The 17,274-nt window shown below is 40.8% G+C and overlaps 2 protein-coding genes across 5 annotated transcripts in view; both read right to left on the minus strand.

The window, feature by feature from the left end:
• Positions 1 to 14,622, minus strand: part of BOD1 (biorientation of chromosomes in cell division 1) — an 81,500-nt gene extending 66,878 nt beyond the window's left edge. For 2 of the 3 annotated variants that reach the window (XM_078661622.1, XM_078661625.1), the window contains exon 1: positions 14,571 to 14,622. The gene's annotated coding sequence lies outside the window, so the exon portion shown is untranslated. The remainder of the gene's footprint in view (positions 1 to 14,570) is intronic. The other variant, XM_078661626.1, reaches the window with a different exon arrangement.
• PTPDC1 (protein tyrosine phosphatase domain containing 1) overlaps positions 1 to 17,060 on the minus strand; it is a 353,990-nt gene extending 336,930 nt beyond the window's left edge. Inside the window, exon 1 of one of the 2 annotated variants that reach the window (XM_078661619.1) lies at positions 17,032 to 17,060. The gene's annotated coding sequence lies outside the window, so the exon portion shown is untranslated. Of the gene's footprint in view, positions 1 to 14,570; positions 14,615 to 17,031 lie in introns of those variants that run through there. The other variant, XM_078661618.1, reaches the window with a different exon arrangement.
• Between the last annotated feature and the right edge of the window lie 214 nt (positions 17,061 to 17,274).

The following is a 17,274-nucleotide window of genomic DNA, read 5'->3' on the forward strand; positions in this document are numbered from 1 at the left end:
GGGGATTAGTCAAGCGGGGGCCGAGATAAAAGGGGGGTCCCAAAACGTGTTTTCCCCATGTTAATTTCCATAGGGCGGTTGGACTCACTTTTAGCCCGAACGGCTGAATGGTTTTCCACCAAACTTGGCAAAATTGTAGGGACTGGTAGCCCGATGTGCCTTTGCTATGTCTCAAGATATATGCTCCAGTGGTTTTTACGAAAATGAACTATGAAAAAATATATATTGGGCTACATTGGGCTATATATATATGTTAGAGCCCAAATGTAGCCCAATGTAGCCCAATGTAGCCCAAAGATGGCCACCAGAGACAAAAAAAAACAAATGTAGCCCAAATATCAGCCAGATGTAGCCCAACTATAGCCCAATGACAGAATGTCCCAGAGTGTTCTAAAGAACAACTAGAACGCTAACAGTCTTACTTATGACAAAAGTATGGCACACCTGAAGTCATCTTGATTGGAATAAAGTGGTAACACTTAAATACATTTAATTTGAAAAGGAACAAAATAAGGGGTTTCATTTTGCCATAGAAATTTTATATATATATATATATATATATATATATTCTCTGAAAAAACCATAGGTTACACACCAGTTATAGTTAGAAATTAGCATTTAAAAAACCTTTGAAATTCACTGAAAAAACCATAGGTTTCACACCAGTTATAGTTAGCTGGAAATTTTACTAGCATAAAACCATTGAAATTCCCACGTTATAGTTAGTTGGACTCACTATTACTTGCACGTCTGCAATGCACTGCTGATGACGTCACATATTACATCGCTCATGCATATATTTAAATATTTAAACATTACTCGCTAATATATGTATTGTGGAGAAGTGTGGCTCACTGGTTAGAGGAGGTAGACCCTGAAGCAGAGGTCAGACCCGGGACCAGGGTTCAATTCCCGACGCGGCAGGGTCTTGAGCCCAAAATATCCAAGGACTTGATAATTCTCGTTTCGGTGCCTACTCGAATCACGGGTTCACACTCTGCAGCTCTGGGCATCAGCCTGCTTAATCTCCACTACGGCCCCCCGCGGCGGGATGCCTGGCTTTCACCTTGGGGATGCCCAGTACGGGTATCTCACAGGGAAAAGCCAGGACGGGTTCCCAAGGCAAGCGCCGAGATGCCTACGGGTAATCGAGCGCTATATAAGAACGCATAATAATAATAATAATAATAATAATAATATTCACTAAGATACACTTAATAAGCCAGTTAACCAATCAATTTTTTTTTTAAACACTGAAAAAACCATAGGTTTCAGGCCTTATATAGTTAGGAATTAGCATTTAAAAAACCTTTGAAATTCACTGAAAAAACCATAGGTTTCAGGCCTTATATAGTTAGGAATTAGCATTTAAAAAACCTTTGAAATTCACTGAAAAAACCATAGGTTTCAGGCCTTATATAGTTAGGAATCAGCATTTAAAAAACCTTTGAAATTCACTGAAAAAAACCATAGGTTTCGGGCCTTATATAGTTAGGAATTAGCATTTAAAAAAACCTTTGAAATTCACTGAAAAAACCATAGGTTTCAGGAGTTATATAGTTAGGAATTAGTTTTTAAAAAACCTTTGAAATTCACTCAAAAAACTATAAGTTTTAGTGGTGTTATAGTTAGCTGGACATTTTACTCATACAAAACCAATGAAATTGCTCCTATATAGTTAGTTGTACTAACTATATTTCACGCACCCGCAATCCACTGCTGATGATGTCACATATTAGATCATTCATGACATGGTCAGTGACATCACTGATGACATCATCCACGTGACTATCACATACACCTTTTCATACACTATTACAATTTTTCATCACTGTTTGTAAAATACAGAGTATCACATTTAAATCCATTGTCACAGCAATACAAGTATCTAAAAATCCACTCAGTGATTCATAGATGTATACACACATCTAATCACTTACCTATGGATTCACTCATACATGCTGTCAATGAACAATAGAACACTATCAAAAATACTTATACATCTATATCGACATTAAACAACAGCACGCATCCTATTCACATATGAAGTCATCCTACTCACTTATGCAAACAATGGATCATACTTGCATGTTTACTTAGCAAAACACTTATCCAAACACCACTTCTTCTATTCATTTAGATAATAAGTCATACTTAGTGAATTATAAAATCATTATTACAAGTATACAGTTATCCATACAGTCACTCACACAATCATTGTGTCTTATGTATACTTATTTATATACAACAACTGACACATACACTGCCTTTTATTTTTTTAGTTTGTTGGACCTGTACCTTTGAGAAATATATTTGCTCATCACAACACCCATAAAGAGATTCCCTCACCCAAACTGTTAGAACATGTAGTTTTAACTTCATATATCTACTGAATCAACTATTCACACATCTTTGGACAGTAACACACCCCCCACCGAACCACACACACTTTCACACTCCCATACAAATACTCAGTTAACTAATCAATAACTAATATAGACTTTCACATAGCTAGTAACCAACTGTAGAATCAGTTTACACAACAACTGACAAAGTGATACAGATATTCACACAGTTTAGTCACTATCCACTATATTTAGTGAGACATTATAAATTGGTCAAGTAAACAGTCAATTACACTGCTACTAAATCCTCCATCCAAATATTTATTTATATATATCCACTCATTCTTCAATGTAAATTGCTATATATATATAATGCATATTTAAATAACGAAGCAAACCACATTCACTGGATGATGTCATCAGTGATGTCATTTGAGATGTCATCAGTGATGTCACTGACCATGTCATGAATGATCTAATATGTGACATCATCAGCAGTGGATTGCGGGTGCGTGAAATATAGTTAGTACAACTAACTATATAGGAGCAATTTCATTGGTTTTGTATGAGTAAAATGTCCAGCTAACTAACACACCACTAAAACTTAAAGTTTTTTGAGTGAATTTCAAAGGTTTTTTAAAAACTAATTCCTAACTATATAACTCCTGAAACCAATGTTTTTTTCAGTGAATTTCAAAGGTTTTTTTAAATGCTAATTCCTAACTATATAAGGCCTGAAACCAATGTTTTTTTCAGTGAATATATATGTATATGTATATGTATATGTATATGTATATGTGTATATATATATATATATATATATATATATATATATATATATATATATATATATATATATATATATATATATATATATATATTAGAGCTCCAAAATTGCACCGGCAATCCCAGGGCACTCATTCAGCGGGTGCAAGCTCCGCGCCGATACTCGCGGAAATAATTCCAGCTCAGGAAAACGTTTCTTTTAGGAAACGAAGAAAAGCGCACTCCGGGGGTAAAGCAGCAAGGTTTATTTTTCAGCCCACAAACACTTGTGCAACAGACGCGTTTCGGACGCCAAGTCCTTCGTCAGTGTTTACACAGTCAACAGTCTGATGGCAACATATAAAGATTACCAGCAAACTAGAAAACGGACATTATACATTTAGCGTAAATGCAGTGGCCATTTTAGAAAGGTTAAGATACCATAGTTCATATACATAAAACCAGTGTCAATCACCACGGAAGCCTCAATTCTCCTTATTCCAACTCATACTGCCGTATATCGGCAAGTCACTGCATTTTTTACGCTTTTACTCATTGTCCGTTTACAAATAAAATAAGAGCAAGGCATACTATTTTTTGCATGTATAAAGTATAAAAAGCTCGCATCAATCACATCCGTGATTCAAGTCATTATTCTTGGACATGCATGCTTATGTCTTTCAATGCCTTCAATCAAGGCTGATTTTAAAGGAATAACCACAATTAAGCCGTGTATCGGCATGTCACCACACCTTGCCAGTATCAAATATCATTTCCGCAAAGTTATAATCATCAAATCTCAAAATCATGATCAAAATCTCAAAGTTTAAGATTAAAATTCAGATATATCATACACAATCACACAACTGTTTCAGAGTAGAGGACTCATCAGCACATCATCAGTATTCTATAGGTATCATTTACATAGACCAATTTAGACTCATCTATTTTCATAAAGAACATCATTCTCACACGTAAATCTGTTACTTCCCTAAGTGAACCATAAGTTCCTCCCCACTGTTGAGACCCATTGGTTGTTTGGTCTGCATGTCAATGATATAACGGGACTCCAGTCTCCGAAGACTGAGTAGTCTATCCCCCCCTCTAGGATGTAAAGGGATGTGGTCTAAACCGAAGTACTGTAGTAGCTCTCTATTACTTTGGTGTGCCTCCGCAAAGTGTCGAGCTACAGGATATGCCATATCTCTATTCATTATGGCTCGTTGGTGCTCAAGAATCCGCATTTTAACATTTTCAATCGTACTTCCAATATATTGGAGTCCACAGGGACAGGTAAGACAATAAACAACATAGGGGGTAGTGCATGTAATAAATTGTTTGATGGTTTTCATTTTAGACAGCCCTGGTATTTTGTAAGATAAGACTCGTTTACTGTTCTCGCAGGCACGGCATTTCCCACAGGGGAAAAAGCCTTTCATGTCTTTAAGGGTTGCACTCACTTTAGGTTTTACTGGTGTGAGATGGCTGTTGACTATTCTGTCTTTAATGGATCTAAGTTTCCTGAATGTTACAAGGGGTTTAATCGGGACATCCTTTCCTATTACAGGATCCGTGTGGAGGATGTGCCAGTTCTTTGTCATTATCCCCCTAAGGACATTGGCCTGATCAGAAAAAGTAGTTATCAAACGAAACGTATTTTTCATATTAGAGGAGGAGTCTTGCTTTTTCTTATTCTCAAATAGATGTTTTCTTGGAATCTTGGCTACCTTTTTATAGATCTTATCCAGGTGTACCTGGTCGTAGCCCCTTATGATAAACCTTGCAACACACTCCTCTGCTGCTTTTCTGAAATCCATATCCTGTGTACAGTTCCGCCTCAACCTTAGTAACTCCCCATAGGGGATGCTTCGAATGAGACTAGGGGGATGACTACTCGAGGCGTGCAATATACTATTCCCCGCCGTCGGTTTCCTATATAGGGTTGTCTCTAACTTGTCTCCATTTACAAAAACTCTTAGGTCCAAATAGTGTACCTCTGATACGCTGATGTCAGCAGTGAATCTTAAATTGAGGTTGTTCATATTCAGGTTCTCAACAAATGCTACAGCCTGTGTGGTGGAGCCCCGCCACACAAGAAACAGGTCGATGTATCGACGCCATACCACTATATGATCTGCCCACTTCTGATTGGTCCCCGCCAGGGCCACCTGCTCCTCCCACCAGCCGACGAAAAGGTTCGCGTAGCTGGGGGCGAAGCAGGTTCCCATAGCAGTCCCAGACATTTGTTTAAACAATTCGGAGCCAAACAGGAATATATTGTTTGTAAGACAAAACTCCAAACATTCTATTAGCATGGTATTGTGCTCCATATATTTTGCAGACCTTTTTCGCAAAAAATATCTAACGGCCTCTATACCTTCTTGATGTCTAATACTCGTATAGAGGCTCGTAATGTCTAGAGTGATCAAAACATATGTGGTATCCCAAGCAATAAGTTCAATTTGTTCTAGAAAATGTTTCGTATCCCTAACATAGGATTTAAGTTCAACAACAAAACTTGCTAAAAAGGAATCAATATAAATCGACATATTTTCTGTCAATCCTCCCTTAGAGGACACAATCGGTCTTCCCGGTGGGCACTCTAGATCTTTATGAACCTTTGGCAGGTGATAGAATGTCGGTGTGACAGGTTCGGTGTTACGTAAGAATAAAAATTCATTTGTATCCAGCATCCTTTTATTACGCCATTTAGTTAACAAATCACTGTAGGCTTGAATGCTGAGCTGATATTAAGTTTTGTCACTTCTTCGATAGTTCTCCTCCATTCCAAGTTGTCGGAGAGATTCTCCACGATAATGTTCTCTTGTTAATAGGACAACATTGCCCCCTTTGTCGGAGGGTTTTATAATTGTACCTTCCATTTTTGCCATGTTTGTAAGTGCATCCGATTGTCCTCTATTAAGATTGTTCTTCATCTTACATCTCTTGTTTTTCGTTGCTGGTAGGGTCCTCAATTTCATGAGATCCTGTATCATTGCCTCAGAGAAAGTGTCGATGGCGTCATAGGGCATCTGTGGGTTGAATTGGGAGGGGGCACGAAAGTCAGTTACAGGGGAATGTTGCTCTATTCCTCTGTATTCTCTCACTGATGGTGGTACAGAGGTCGCCTCATCCCCAAGTTCATCCAAGATGTCCGCTGTAATCAAATCTCCAACGGAGAGTAATTCTGTAGGTTGTGATCCCACTTTTTTGGAAGTTCTCTTTACTTCTCCGGTGGATGGTTTAAGTTTGTGGAATTTATGTAACTTGATCTTCCTTGTTAATTTGAAGAGATCAATACGTGTCTGGGTATACTCAATTTTGTTATTAGGACAGAAGGTTAATCCTAGCTGTAATGTTTCTTCTTCTGCCTGGGTCAATGTGTTCTTCGTTAGATTAATGATGGTTAGGTTTTCTCCATCATTCACCATCTGTTGCCCTGCTTCTTGCGAGTATTGTAATTGCTCTTCTTTGCCTTCCCTCTTCCTCTTCCCCTTCCAGCCTCCTCTTCGAGTTCTTCGTCGTCCTCTGGGGGTTTGACTTTGCCCCCTCTGAGCCAGGTCTTCCGGATCAGATCGAATTCCTGATGAAAAGGATTCTCGATATTTTCTTTAGTTACATCCGGTCTATCATCACCCGTTTGATCATCGTCCGTTACACTGGATTCAGAGGTGGCTGGTTCCACAGGTGGTGGTGTGTTCCTCTTCTTTTTCATCGCCGCTCTTGGTGCGTCGAATTTTTTAGAAAATGTCAAAATCCTACCAAGGGCGTAATCTCGCTCATCGCGTTGGAATTTTTCTTGTTTTCTCAGTCTGATTTTTAATTCATATTTCATAAGTCGTTTTTTCATCTCTGCTCTCAGTTGTTCCTGTTTTGTATGGTCAGTGTCTTTAGCAATATCCTTTTCGATCAGGGCAATTTCCTCCAGTGCTTTTGCCCGATCGCTCCAGGCAAATTTTACCAGTAAATCCAACATTGCTTTTTTAATCTTAAACTTTGAGATTTTGATCATGATTTTGAGATTTGAGGATTATAACTTTGCGGAAATGATATTTGATACTGGCAAGGTGTGGTGACATGCCGATACACGGCTTAATTGTGGTTATTCCTTTAAAATCAGCCTTGATTGAAGGCATTGAAAGACATAAGCATGCATGTCCAAGAATAATGACTTGAATCACGGATGTGATTGATGCGAGCTTTTTATACTTTATACATGCAAAAAATAGTATGCCTTGCTCTTATTTTATTTGTAAACGGACAATGAGTAAAAGCGTAAAAAATGCAGTGACTTGCCGATATACGGCAGTATGAGTTGGAATAAGGAGAATTGAGGCTTCCGTGGTGATTGACACTGGTTTTATGTATATGAACTATGGTATCTTAACCTTTCTAAAATGGCCACTGCATTTACGCTAAATGTATAATGTCCGTTTTCTAGTTTGCTGGTAATCTTTATATGTTGCCATCAGACTGTTGACTGTGTAAACACTGACGAAGGACTTGGCGTCCGAAACGCGTCTGTTGCACAAGTGTTTGTGGGCTGAAAAATAAACCTTGCTGCTTTACCCCCGGAGTGCGCTTTTCTTCGTTTCCTAAAAGAAACGTTTTCCTGAGCTGGAATATATATATATATATATATATATATATATATATATATATATATATATATATATATATATATATATACACACATACATACATACACACACACACATACACACATTTTTGACCGTTTTTTTAAGTGTGCGTACACTCATACTGAAAAATACAGTTAAAATTGTATTGATAGCTCTGGCTCGAATGAAGAAAACCTATGGGGTTCGTGAGTTATGGTTACCAATGCACAAAACATATGCTATATCTTATACGACATTAGAAATATTTCTGCTTCAAACTCTTCGACGACAGCTGTGTTTCTTGCTGACTTGGCTGACAAAGTGGTACTTAGGCTCACACTGCTTCCAGATAAGAGTGAGGTAACATTTTGTAAAATTGACTTTAATTACTATGAACTTCTTCCCACTCCTAAACTGTTCTCTAGATAGAGAAGAACTTATTGGATTGGTGTAGCATGAACTGAGAGGTGGGAGTACTCGTATATTTCAAGAAACACGAAGTATCGCTATATAATTGAAAACCATTTGGTGAGCATTAGCATAAGTCAATAACTTTCAATTCTGAAAAGTGTTCATAATTTGTATTTTGGTGTTGCAGTCTCAGTATTTCAAGTTCAGCTCACAGGTCACTTTATTTCCGGACACTTCTTGACGAAAATTAAAAGCCTTTTATAATGAATCATTTTGAACAACTTCTTTATTTGGCTACAGTGTGGAGTCCCTTTATAGCAGAGGGATTGGCATTCATTTCATCACAAAATGGTACTAAAAACTGGTAGAAAGGGGCTTTCGTCGCAAGACAATATGTCTCACCAACTGAATTCCACACTTTTGCCCTGGCTCACAATCCTATCCTGGGCCCATTTAAACTAGCAAGCCACAATGGAACTTGCAATCTCTTACCATACATAATTCTGCCTTTTCAAACTCTTCAAATACTTCTTTCTCCCTGGCACCCATGCACAATGCTTTTGATCTGCCATAGTAACTTCATTGCTCAAAAAAATACGAAATTAGCTCGTAATCTTCTTCCAATTACCTGCCAGCTGACTTATTTTCCCTGATAAAATACTTTAGTGCCAGGCGTTCATCCTTTATGTTACAACTCATAACCTATCCAATCTCCTATAATCAAGATTTTGCCAAGTCAGACACCAATCAGCTAAACACAGCATATGCTGCAGTACATATGCTGGACTTAAAAGCAACATGTGGTATTCCACCCTGCACGAACTTCTTCAAGAGTCCTAGGGCAGGCAGGGGTAACTGGATGCAGTCTGTGTGAAGCAGAGCCATTGACCACTGATGTCCGGGAGCTTAATGTTACTAATCGACCCAAAAACGATCACCAAATTCACCTCTCGACTACTTGACCCTTTGATCAGCAAAATCCAAAGTTACTCAGCACAGCTCATAACAAATCTTTGTTCAGCCAGTGCGTTGGTATAAGAAAAAAAATGTCACTATTCACACAATTAAAACTCTACTTGCATAGCTGACCGGGGCAATGCTAGGGCTTCTAATGGGAGTACTACTCACAACCGTTACAAGACAAATTACCAACGCAATTATACCCTGGGGGTGAGGCATCTTTGGGATGCTCGTGACGACTGATGGCAAGTCAAAATGCTCTCCACAGTCATGTGCAAGTTCCAAATAATTTCTTTCAACTCCTCCACCCCCTCATGTCAGGGTTTAATGGTATAGTACCTTTTTGGTCCGCTATTTGGTCTCATTAGTGCGGCATTGCTGTCAGCTGAAGTAATGTGCACTAGTAGTGTGTTCCACACATAGCTCAACAAGTTGGGGAGCTACTGTTGCCGCCAAGCGCAGCCGATGTGTTTGCAATCTAATGCTAAATGCACACCTTGGCACTTACTCCACCGTTGGCGAAGTCAGTTCGGAGTGGAAAAAACAGCAGAAAGGGCTGTATGCATTTCCGTACTGTAATCCTGTCTTGTGCTCTACCATGAACTTCAACCTTTGTAAAGAGACTGATTACCGGAGAAACTTGGGGTTCTCTCCCATCATAGCCATCAACCACTTGAGTGGCTTGTGAGCCGTTAGCACCACAAACTTGGTTCTAAACAAGTAATGTCTCGACTTACAGAGGACTGCACTGTGGCAAAGCACTCCTGAATGGTAGAGGAGATCTGCTCCAGTGACGGTAAACCTGTGACTGATAAAAGGCAACCAGATACTCCCTCCCATTCACTGAACCAGATGAGAACTTCAGCTACCCCCTTATCAGAAGCCTCAGTCTACTTGTTGAAGAGCTGATCGTAGTCACAGGCCGGCCAGACTACATTGCTCAGACTTCAGATCATCAAAGGCCTTCTCGCACTCCTCAGTTTAGCGCATGTTCCTGGGCTGCTTCCTGTAAGGCCAGTGTAGTCAATGGGGCCACTTGTTCCATAGCTAGCCAAAAAAAAGACTTTTAATGTCCTGTTAGGACCAGACATGCTTTTACTTGTGCCTGAGTGGATGGAACATTTCCACCAGTGCAGCCTTGTCCCTTCACCTTAAGAAGGCGAGTTTTACCAGTGGAAGACAGGACCACCTGGCACTCGGTTGCCTTGATTGTCAGTTTTGCCCCCCTTACCCTCTCTAACACCTGTCCAGGATCTTCAGGTGGTCCTTCCATGAACTGCTAAATATCACAATATCATCCAGGTACATCACACAAAACTCTTCCAGGCCCCACAACACATAGTTAACTAGGGCAGGAAAGTAGTGATAGCATTCTTCCACCCAAAGTGCACAGCCTTAAATTTCTGGAAGCCCCCAGGTGTGGAGAAAGAAGTCACCTCCGGGTCTGGTTGCTTAGTGGACTAATGCGTCCACTGTAGGAGCCTGTGTTTGACCTCATGGTCATAGGTTCATATATCGGCGGGTCCACTCAGCCTTTCACCCTTCTGAGGGTAATAAAACTTATACCAGTGTTAGGTAACAATAAACATCTGCTATTCAGCGGCAAGAGACCTATGAGTGAACATGCACTTTACAAATAAACGTTATGTCCTTGGCACCGGGTCACAATACAATTTGCTAGTAATCACTAGACCAATTACAAGTACTAAAATACTTTCCAGTACCCAAACGATCCCGCGAATTGTTAGCCATGAGTGGCACATGTGTCAACCAGATAGTTGACCTCAGATCTTCCAGATCACCTTGTATGGTCAACACTATTGGTCTTTCACAACTGAAGGATAAATTGGCTCCAACACCACATGACACACTGCTGCTCAGTCCACGTTGCCTTATGGTGACGCAATTCCTTTCTCAGATATGCTGAAGTTTATATTTCACTTTATACATCAATTGAGCCATTGACTTCCATAAACCAAAATGCATGGGACCTCAAAGGTACTTTCCCAGCCCGTACTAGCAATGTCCTATGCCCAAAAAGAAGCTTAAAGAGGCTCAAAACAGATCTCTTTCAATGGGATCTCCATATAAGCAAATAAAAGAAATGGCAAGAGATTCCATTTCATCATGAAGTTCTTGGGTTGACTTCCCATCATGGAATTTACAGTCTTCTTAGAGCATTTCACCAGCCCCTTGGATTGCTTGTGGTATACAGTGAAGTAATAGGTTATGCCAGCTTGCTCCCACATCTCACTCTTAAAGTAGGAAATAACGTTAGTTTGTGATTAGGAACTATTGTCTTAGGATATCCAACTCTAGAGAATATTGTAAGGCTCTGGCTACCACCTAAACAGAAATGCTCCTCATGGAAGCCTGTATCTGGATGCCTGGTGGCAAGGTCCAGCACACCCATTATGTATTTACTACTTTAAGCAGAGAGAGCATCAAATGGACCGATGGACGTCTGCCCGTTGTCTGCAGGCAGGTATTCTATGATGACCCCACTTCCTACAAGTCACTGCCAATGGTACCAGTAAGAGATTCCTCTGGTTTGATATATTGTGTCCCAGTATCACTTAAGGCAGGAACTTTTCTCCCATGGAAAGCAATTTCACTGACAAACCCCATGGTGTTTGGGAGAACGTGTTTAAGGGAATTGGGATCTTTTTACAGATGTCCATCGTGACTAGATTGAGAACGAATAGGTTCGGGCACTGGTACCCATCTCTACAGATAGCTTGCTGCCCATCAGAGGTGATGCGGACATATTGGTCTTGAATGGACAGTCATCCTTGTACTGCTTCTTTTAGTAGCACATTAAACAGGTCCATCAAAATACCACCCAGAGCAAATAAAATGTTTCATTTCCTTCTTTATCTTTTGTTGCTCTGGCTTTGAACCCAGTTTCCTTTAGGCTCCGGCCCGATCCGGGATCCTTGGGAAGAACACTAGTCCTTCTGGCCCAGAACTATTCTGCTGAGAGTTCTTCCCCCCTTAGGTGTGAAAATCTGCTGTTCTAGCCCATTTTTCACCCAACTAGCTAACCCCTTGTAAGTCAACACAGCATGCTTTTCAGGATCCTCCTTAGAACGATCAGAAATGTACTGTCGGAGTGTACTGCTCTTCCCCGAGTTGCTCTGCTATCTTTAACTGATTAGGGACAGATTATCCATTGCTTCAATCCCAGTCGCCCATTCCTTCCAGACACTATGTAATGGACACAGCTCTCAAACTGAACTGCCTCCATTCTCTTGCTTTTAAATAACCTCTATAAGTGCTGTACTAGCTTCAACCCAGACCTAATCAGAGCATCTATAATGCAATCATATGCTGCTGGTCATTCTTAGGCATCTTTCTAATGACCTCAGTCCCTTCAAATTGAAGCAGACTTAGAGTTGTAGACTTATAATTCAGACACTGTACTTTAAAAGCAATTGGAAAACCACCCTAGAATGTCAGAGACTGGCACATACTTATGTATCAATTCCTTTCTTAACTTAGTGATGTTTCTCAAGACTCTGGGAATCACTACTCCATAGTAGCTAACCATCCTTCCAACTCTAATCTGAGAGCCTGTTCTCCGGGACCAACTGCGGTCTTCAAATACCAACCGCTTACCTTCTGAGCCCTTTATTAACAATCCATCTCTTTAGTTCTACTACTCCTCAGCTTTACGGTGCGATAACTTACGTTTCAGTGTCTCAAATCAAGTTTACCTAGAGGTGTAATAACTGGGACAGTAGAATTGGTAACCTTATGAAGGCTGGTGGATATGGTCTGTGGGGATATCCTAGAAAACAATCTAGGGGCACTCTAGGGGAGGTCTATGTTTTGGGGGGTGAAGAGAGACTACACCACTATCCATGTAGGGGCCTATTTATTCAATTGGTCCATAAATAAATCTGTAATGATATCCCAATCCTTGAAACAAAGAGCCTTAGCCAAAGACATCTCCTTCAGATTATCTAGGGATCGGTTTCTCAGACTGACTTCTCGATCGGCCTCTACCATTATGGATTTATTAACTACTATTACTACATGCTGGAACTGCAATGAAGTGAATCCGCAGAGCTTGCCGATGGTTGTGCAAACTTATTTTTAGGAGTCTAAGGCTTACTAATGGCAGTGGTGTAGCATTAGAGAACCAGGTGTACAACTTCTCTACCATGAGAGAGAAGTGCTAAAGGGGTGTACTTGGTGATCAGCTTTGGGTCCATTAGTAGGGTATAAGCCCCGGGAGATCATTGATAACTGGCTCGGAGTAATACGAACTGAGTCCATAACCAGCCTGAACTTCAGCATTATTTTACATATATTGTGAGGAGCTAGGTGAAAGGCTTTGGCAGTGTGCCACATATAAACGATTTATTCACATAATAAATGACAGTTTCTATACGTGACCACCAACAGTACAATATGATTAAGCAATGACCACCTACAAATGGATGCAGGATAATCTTTGTCGCTAAAAGAGGAAAGCCATCACTTAAGCAACTTCTCCAGTAAAAAGAAAAATTAAAAACCAAAAATACAGTCCTGGAGTATACATCAGGCTGCTTTCTGTCCCTCAAAGTGATAAAATTGAGGAACCTGTTTGAGTGACAGCAGATCGAACTAACTGCTCCTCTCCTCAGATCACACTACTTAAATCGTTACATGCACAAGTCCAAAAAAAACAACATGGACAAAATGTTTACAAATGGTGATGGAAAAGTTTTTTTTAAAAGTGTTTATTGTTCATAGATTTTTTATTTTCCCTAAAAATAATAGTTCTATTGAAATATAATTAACAATATATAAATCAACCTATTGCTAGCACAAAACTTCTAGTGTTGCTAACTGAAGACATACATTCCACCTAAAGTATCTGTTTCTAGGTGTTCAAGGCACCAGATAGGTTTTTCAAAACCCTTTAAAGCACTATTTTAACCCCATCTGTGCAGCAGCTGAGGCTGAACCAGTTCATTAACGCTGTTGAATGCAGCATTAGAGTGTACAGGACTGAGTGCTTGTTCCCTTATTTAATTACAGCTTGCTCTCCAAAGTTACTAGTGTGAGGGCACGCAACTACGTTCCAGCTAGTTAAAAATTAAATTACTAGGGTTCCATGGGGCCTCCAGCCCTAGGCAGCGAAATACAGTGACTCATACAACACCTTAGGGACTTAAAGCCAGAAGTAGTTCAGAATGCAGACCATGAGCTAACAAATTATTAAAACATGGCGAAGCACAAAGTGTTGGATTGCCAAACAGAATCAAAAAGGCACCATAATACTTAACAAAAGAGCAATTTGGTCCTTTGCAATTAGTTGTGGGGCGACCGGTGTAGTGTTAAACATAACTAAGGAAAAGTTTAAAGTATAACAGAGCACTAAAGCTAAAAGCACTAAACTTTCTACTTCAACCCCAGATCTGATTAGAAAAGAGCATACTCTAAATGCCCAACAATAGTGGCACACTGTTACACCTACCGGAAGCAGCACCTGTAACTCAGGAGGAATCCAGAACGTATGAGACACCAGGTGATGTTTTCGTTTCTGAAAGTTACTGAAGGTATAGTAGTCTGATGTCCTGTCAGTTGGTAACAATGTTTTAAGTCTCCCGGCCCTGGAAGTACAACGGCGATGGTGTGCTTACTGCCTATAACTGCAGGGTAATAGAGGAACAAGTTACTGGTTAGACTAGAATATTTGGGGTAAAACTATTCACTGTCAAAATCAGACCCAGTTGCCTGCTGCACATGTTGTAAGCTATATAATTACTCAGTCAGCGTAAAGTTGTTTTGCATGCCAACTATAAAATGTTGAAAAAAGGAGGCAAAGGGAAATGACCGAGCCCACAACAGGAAAATTCGTAACATACTAAGGACTATGGCGTCAGGTGAGGAAGTATTCAGGGCACAAGTCCTATAAAAAGAAGTGGGGGGACTGACAATATGCAAATGATCTCATGACATCACGTGCTGAACGTGTCCCGGTGTCTGAAAATTACACCTGGACACGTTCAGCATATTTCTGTGGGGCCCAGCTTCTCTGCAGGGGGGACGGCGTCCACCCTGTGAAAAGAGTGGGGGGACGCTGTGTACCTGCATATACCCCCGACTCGAGCCCTTGATGTATCAGATTTTATGAGGACCACCCCTGCCAAAACTACATATTATATGGGCTAACTTTTTGATTCCAACTGAAAAACGAATAACTAGAGAGGAGTAAAACATTGCAGAGCACTAAACAAAGTCAAGGTTTATAAAAGTAAGGGCAGGGCACAAGTCGGGGTTACACGCGGGTGGACGGTGTCCACCCACTTTTTTCACAGGGTGAACGCCGTCCACCCTGCCAAGAATGTAAGCCCCACTGAAAGGTGTGCTGAACTCGTCCTGGTGAAATTTCCAAACACCGGGACATTTTCAGCAGTGCCTGCACGTTGTCTCCTTTCGTTCTGCAACCAAGTGCAGGTAGGTACAGGATGGGGCTTTCTTATTTAAGACTCCTGCTGGGCCCGTAACAAAGGCCAAATTTGAGGGGGTCATGACTCATGAGGCTTCCTTTTGTTTGAGTCTCTTGGCTGGGAGCAGACAGAAGCCTCACACCTGATGCAAATGGAGGGGAAACAAAGGCTCACACCTAGTTATCACTTCACACATACTTAAGAGAGGCAGCTTTTCACTTTGTTCAGTCCCGGTTTAGGAGATACACATGCACTGTAAGAATATCAGATGTGTTGGTCTTTCCCAGTATTTACAACAAAACAAATTGCATTTATGTAGAGCTTACTTCCCTGAGGAGACGTTAAGTAACACTTTTTTTTTTCTCGTATAGCCCTACTCTTTCCAATGCAGGGTGTCAGAGCGCTTTACGTCAACACGTGCATATTACATGTACAATAAATCATGTTTGTAAATGAATGTACAAGATGTGTTACATAAAACTGTGGGATTGCAATGTGTAGAAGTCGTATCTTCCATAGTTCACTGTGCCATTATCCTCACAATGCGCTCAAAAGTACACGATAAACCTGCTAAACATATATGTGAGGGCTTTAGATCTGATGTCACTTCTTGTAATGCCACTGCTGTAAAGTCGTGGCTTGTGAAGCCACTTTCTATGATGTACATTCCTGTGATGCCATGTGTGATGTCATGTGCTTTGATGTCATGTCACACGCCGTGATCTCATGCGCCATCTCATGCGCCGTGATGTCAATTACATACTGCTTAACTAGTTTAGTCCCCCCCCCCACAAAATGTCTTTTTTTAAGACTTGTGCCCTGAGTAAGGGTGTGCGAAACGTATGTAATTTTCATTTGCGTACTGTAACGAAATGGAGATCTGGCATATAGAGCTATATTTTAAAGCACAATGCACCTCTGGATGATGTTTTTCGCACAAAAATGTATACGGCAAGAAATATAAACGTACAAACAAAAGCACCACACGTTCGAGTCGTTCGAGTTACTCCCGTGCTCACATGATAAGATCGCCACCCGAATAGTATTTGATTAAGCGGTCATAATGCTTACTTTTTTTAAATCTTATAATAGGAAGCATGACGCCAAATTCCAGAAAGTATGCTTACGTAACAAATCTCACACACCTCCAATTAAAATGCTTGAAACAACACAGTGAACTGCCAGATTGATATATAAGCAGGACATAGTATCGAGCACCTTTCCAAATGTAACACATTATTAACAAAGCCTCAATTATCAATGCATTTCAAATGTTTGTTGTAGGGGCCTGGTGTATGATGTCTATGCGCATACACAGGCGTAAATTATGAGGCAGCAGCCCAGTCCCACAGAACCGACAGAGGAGGTCCGAACGTCCATTCCCGAAGGAGTGCTTTTGTGCTCTTATTGCAGGCCGGCGTAAGCCCAGACCCGTAAAGGGAAGGACGTTCATTGATTCCGCAGCAAGTGTAGACACTGACTCACCGAACCTGGTAGGGCCGACTACTGGAGAGATAGGCAATAAACGGTCTGGTCTGCGCTCGCAGCGACAGGCTGAGCCGTCCGCGCAAGAGGAGGGCTTAACGGCGGTGCCACTAGACGGGAAGCCACGGGGACCGGGACTAAACAGCCGGTAGAGAAACAGAGGGGGACGGCAGGCGGCGACACGCTGGTGACGTGGTAGGTGGAGCGCTCGTGACGCGAAACTACCCGCGTGGCTCGCGGCTG

Source organism: Lissotriton helveticus, chromosome 9 (assembly GCF_964261635.1).
Source record: "Lissotriton helveticus chromosome 9, aLisHel1.1, whole genome shotgun sequence".
In the NCBI taxonomy this organism is placed as follows: domain Eukaryota; kingdom Metazoa; phylum Chordata; class Amphibia; order Caudata; family Salamandridae; genus Lissotriton; species Lissotriton helveticus.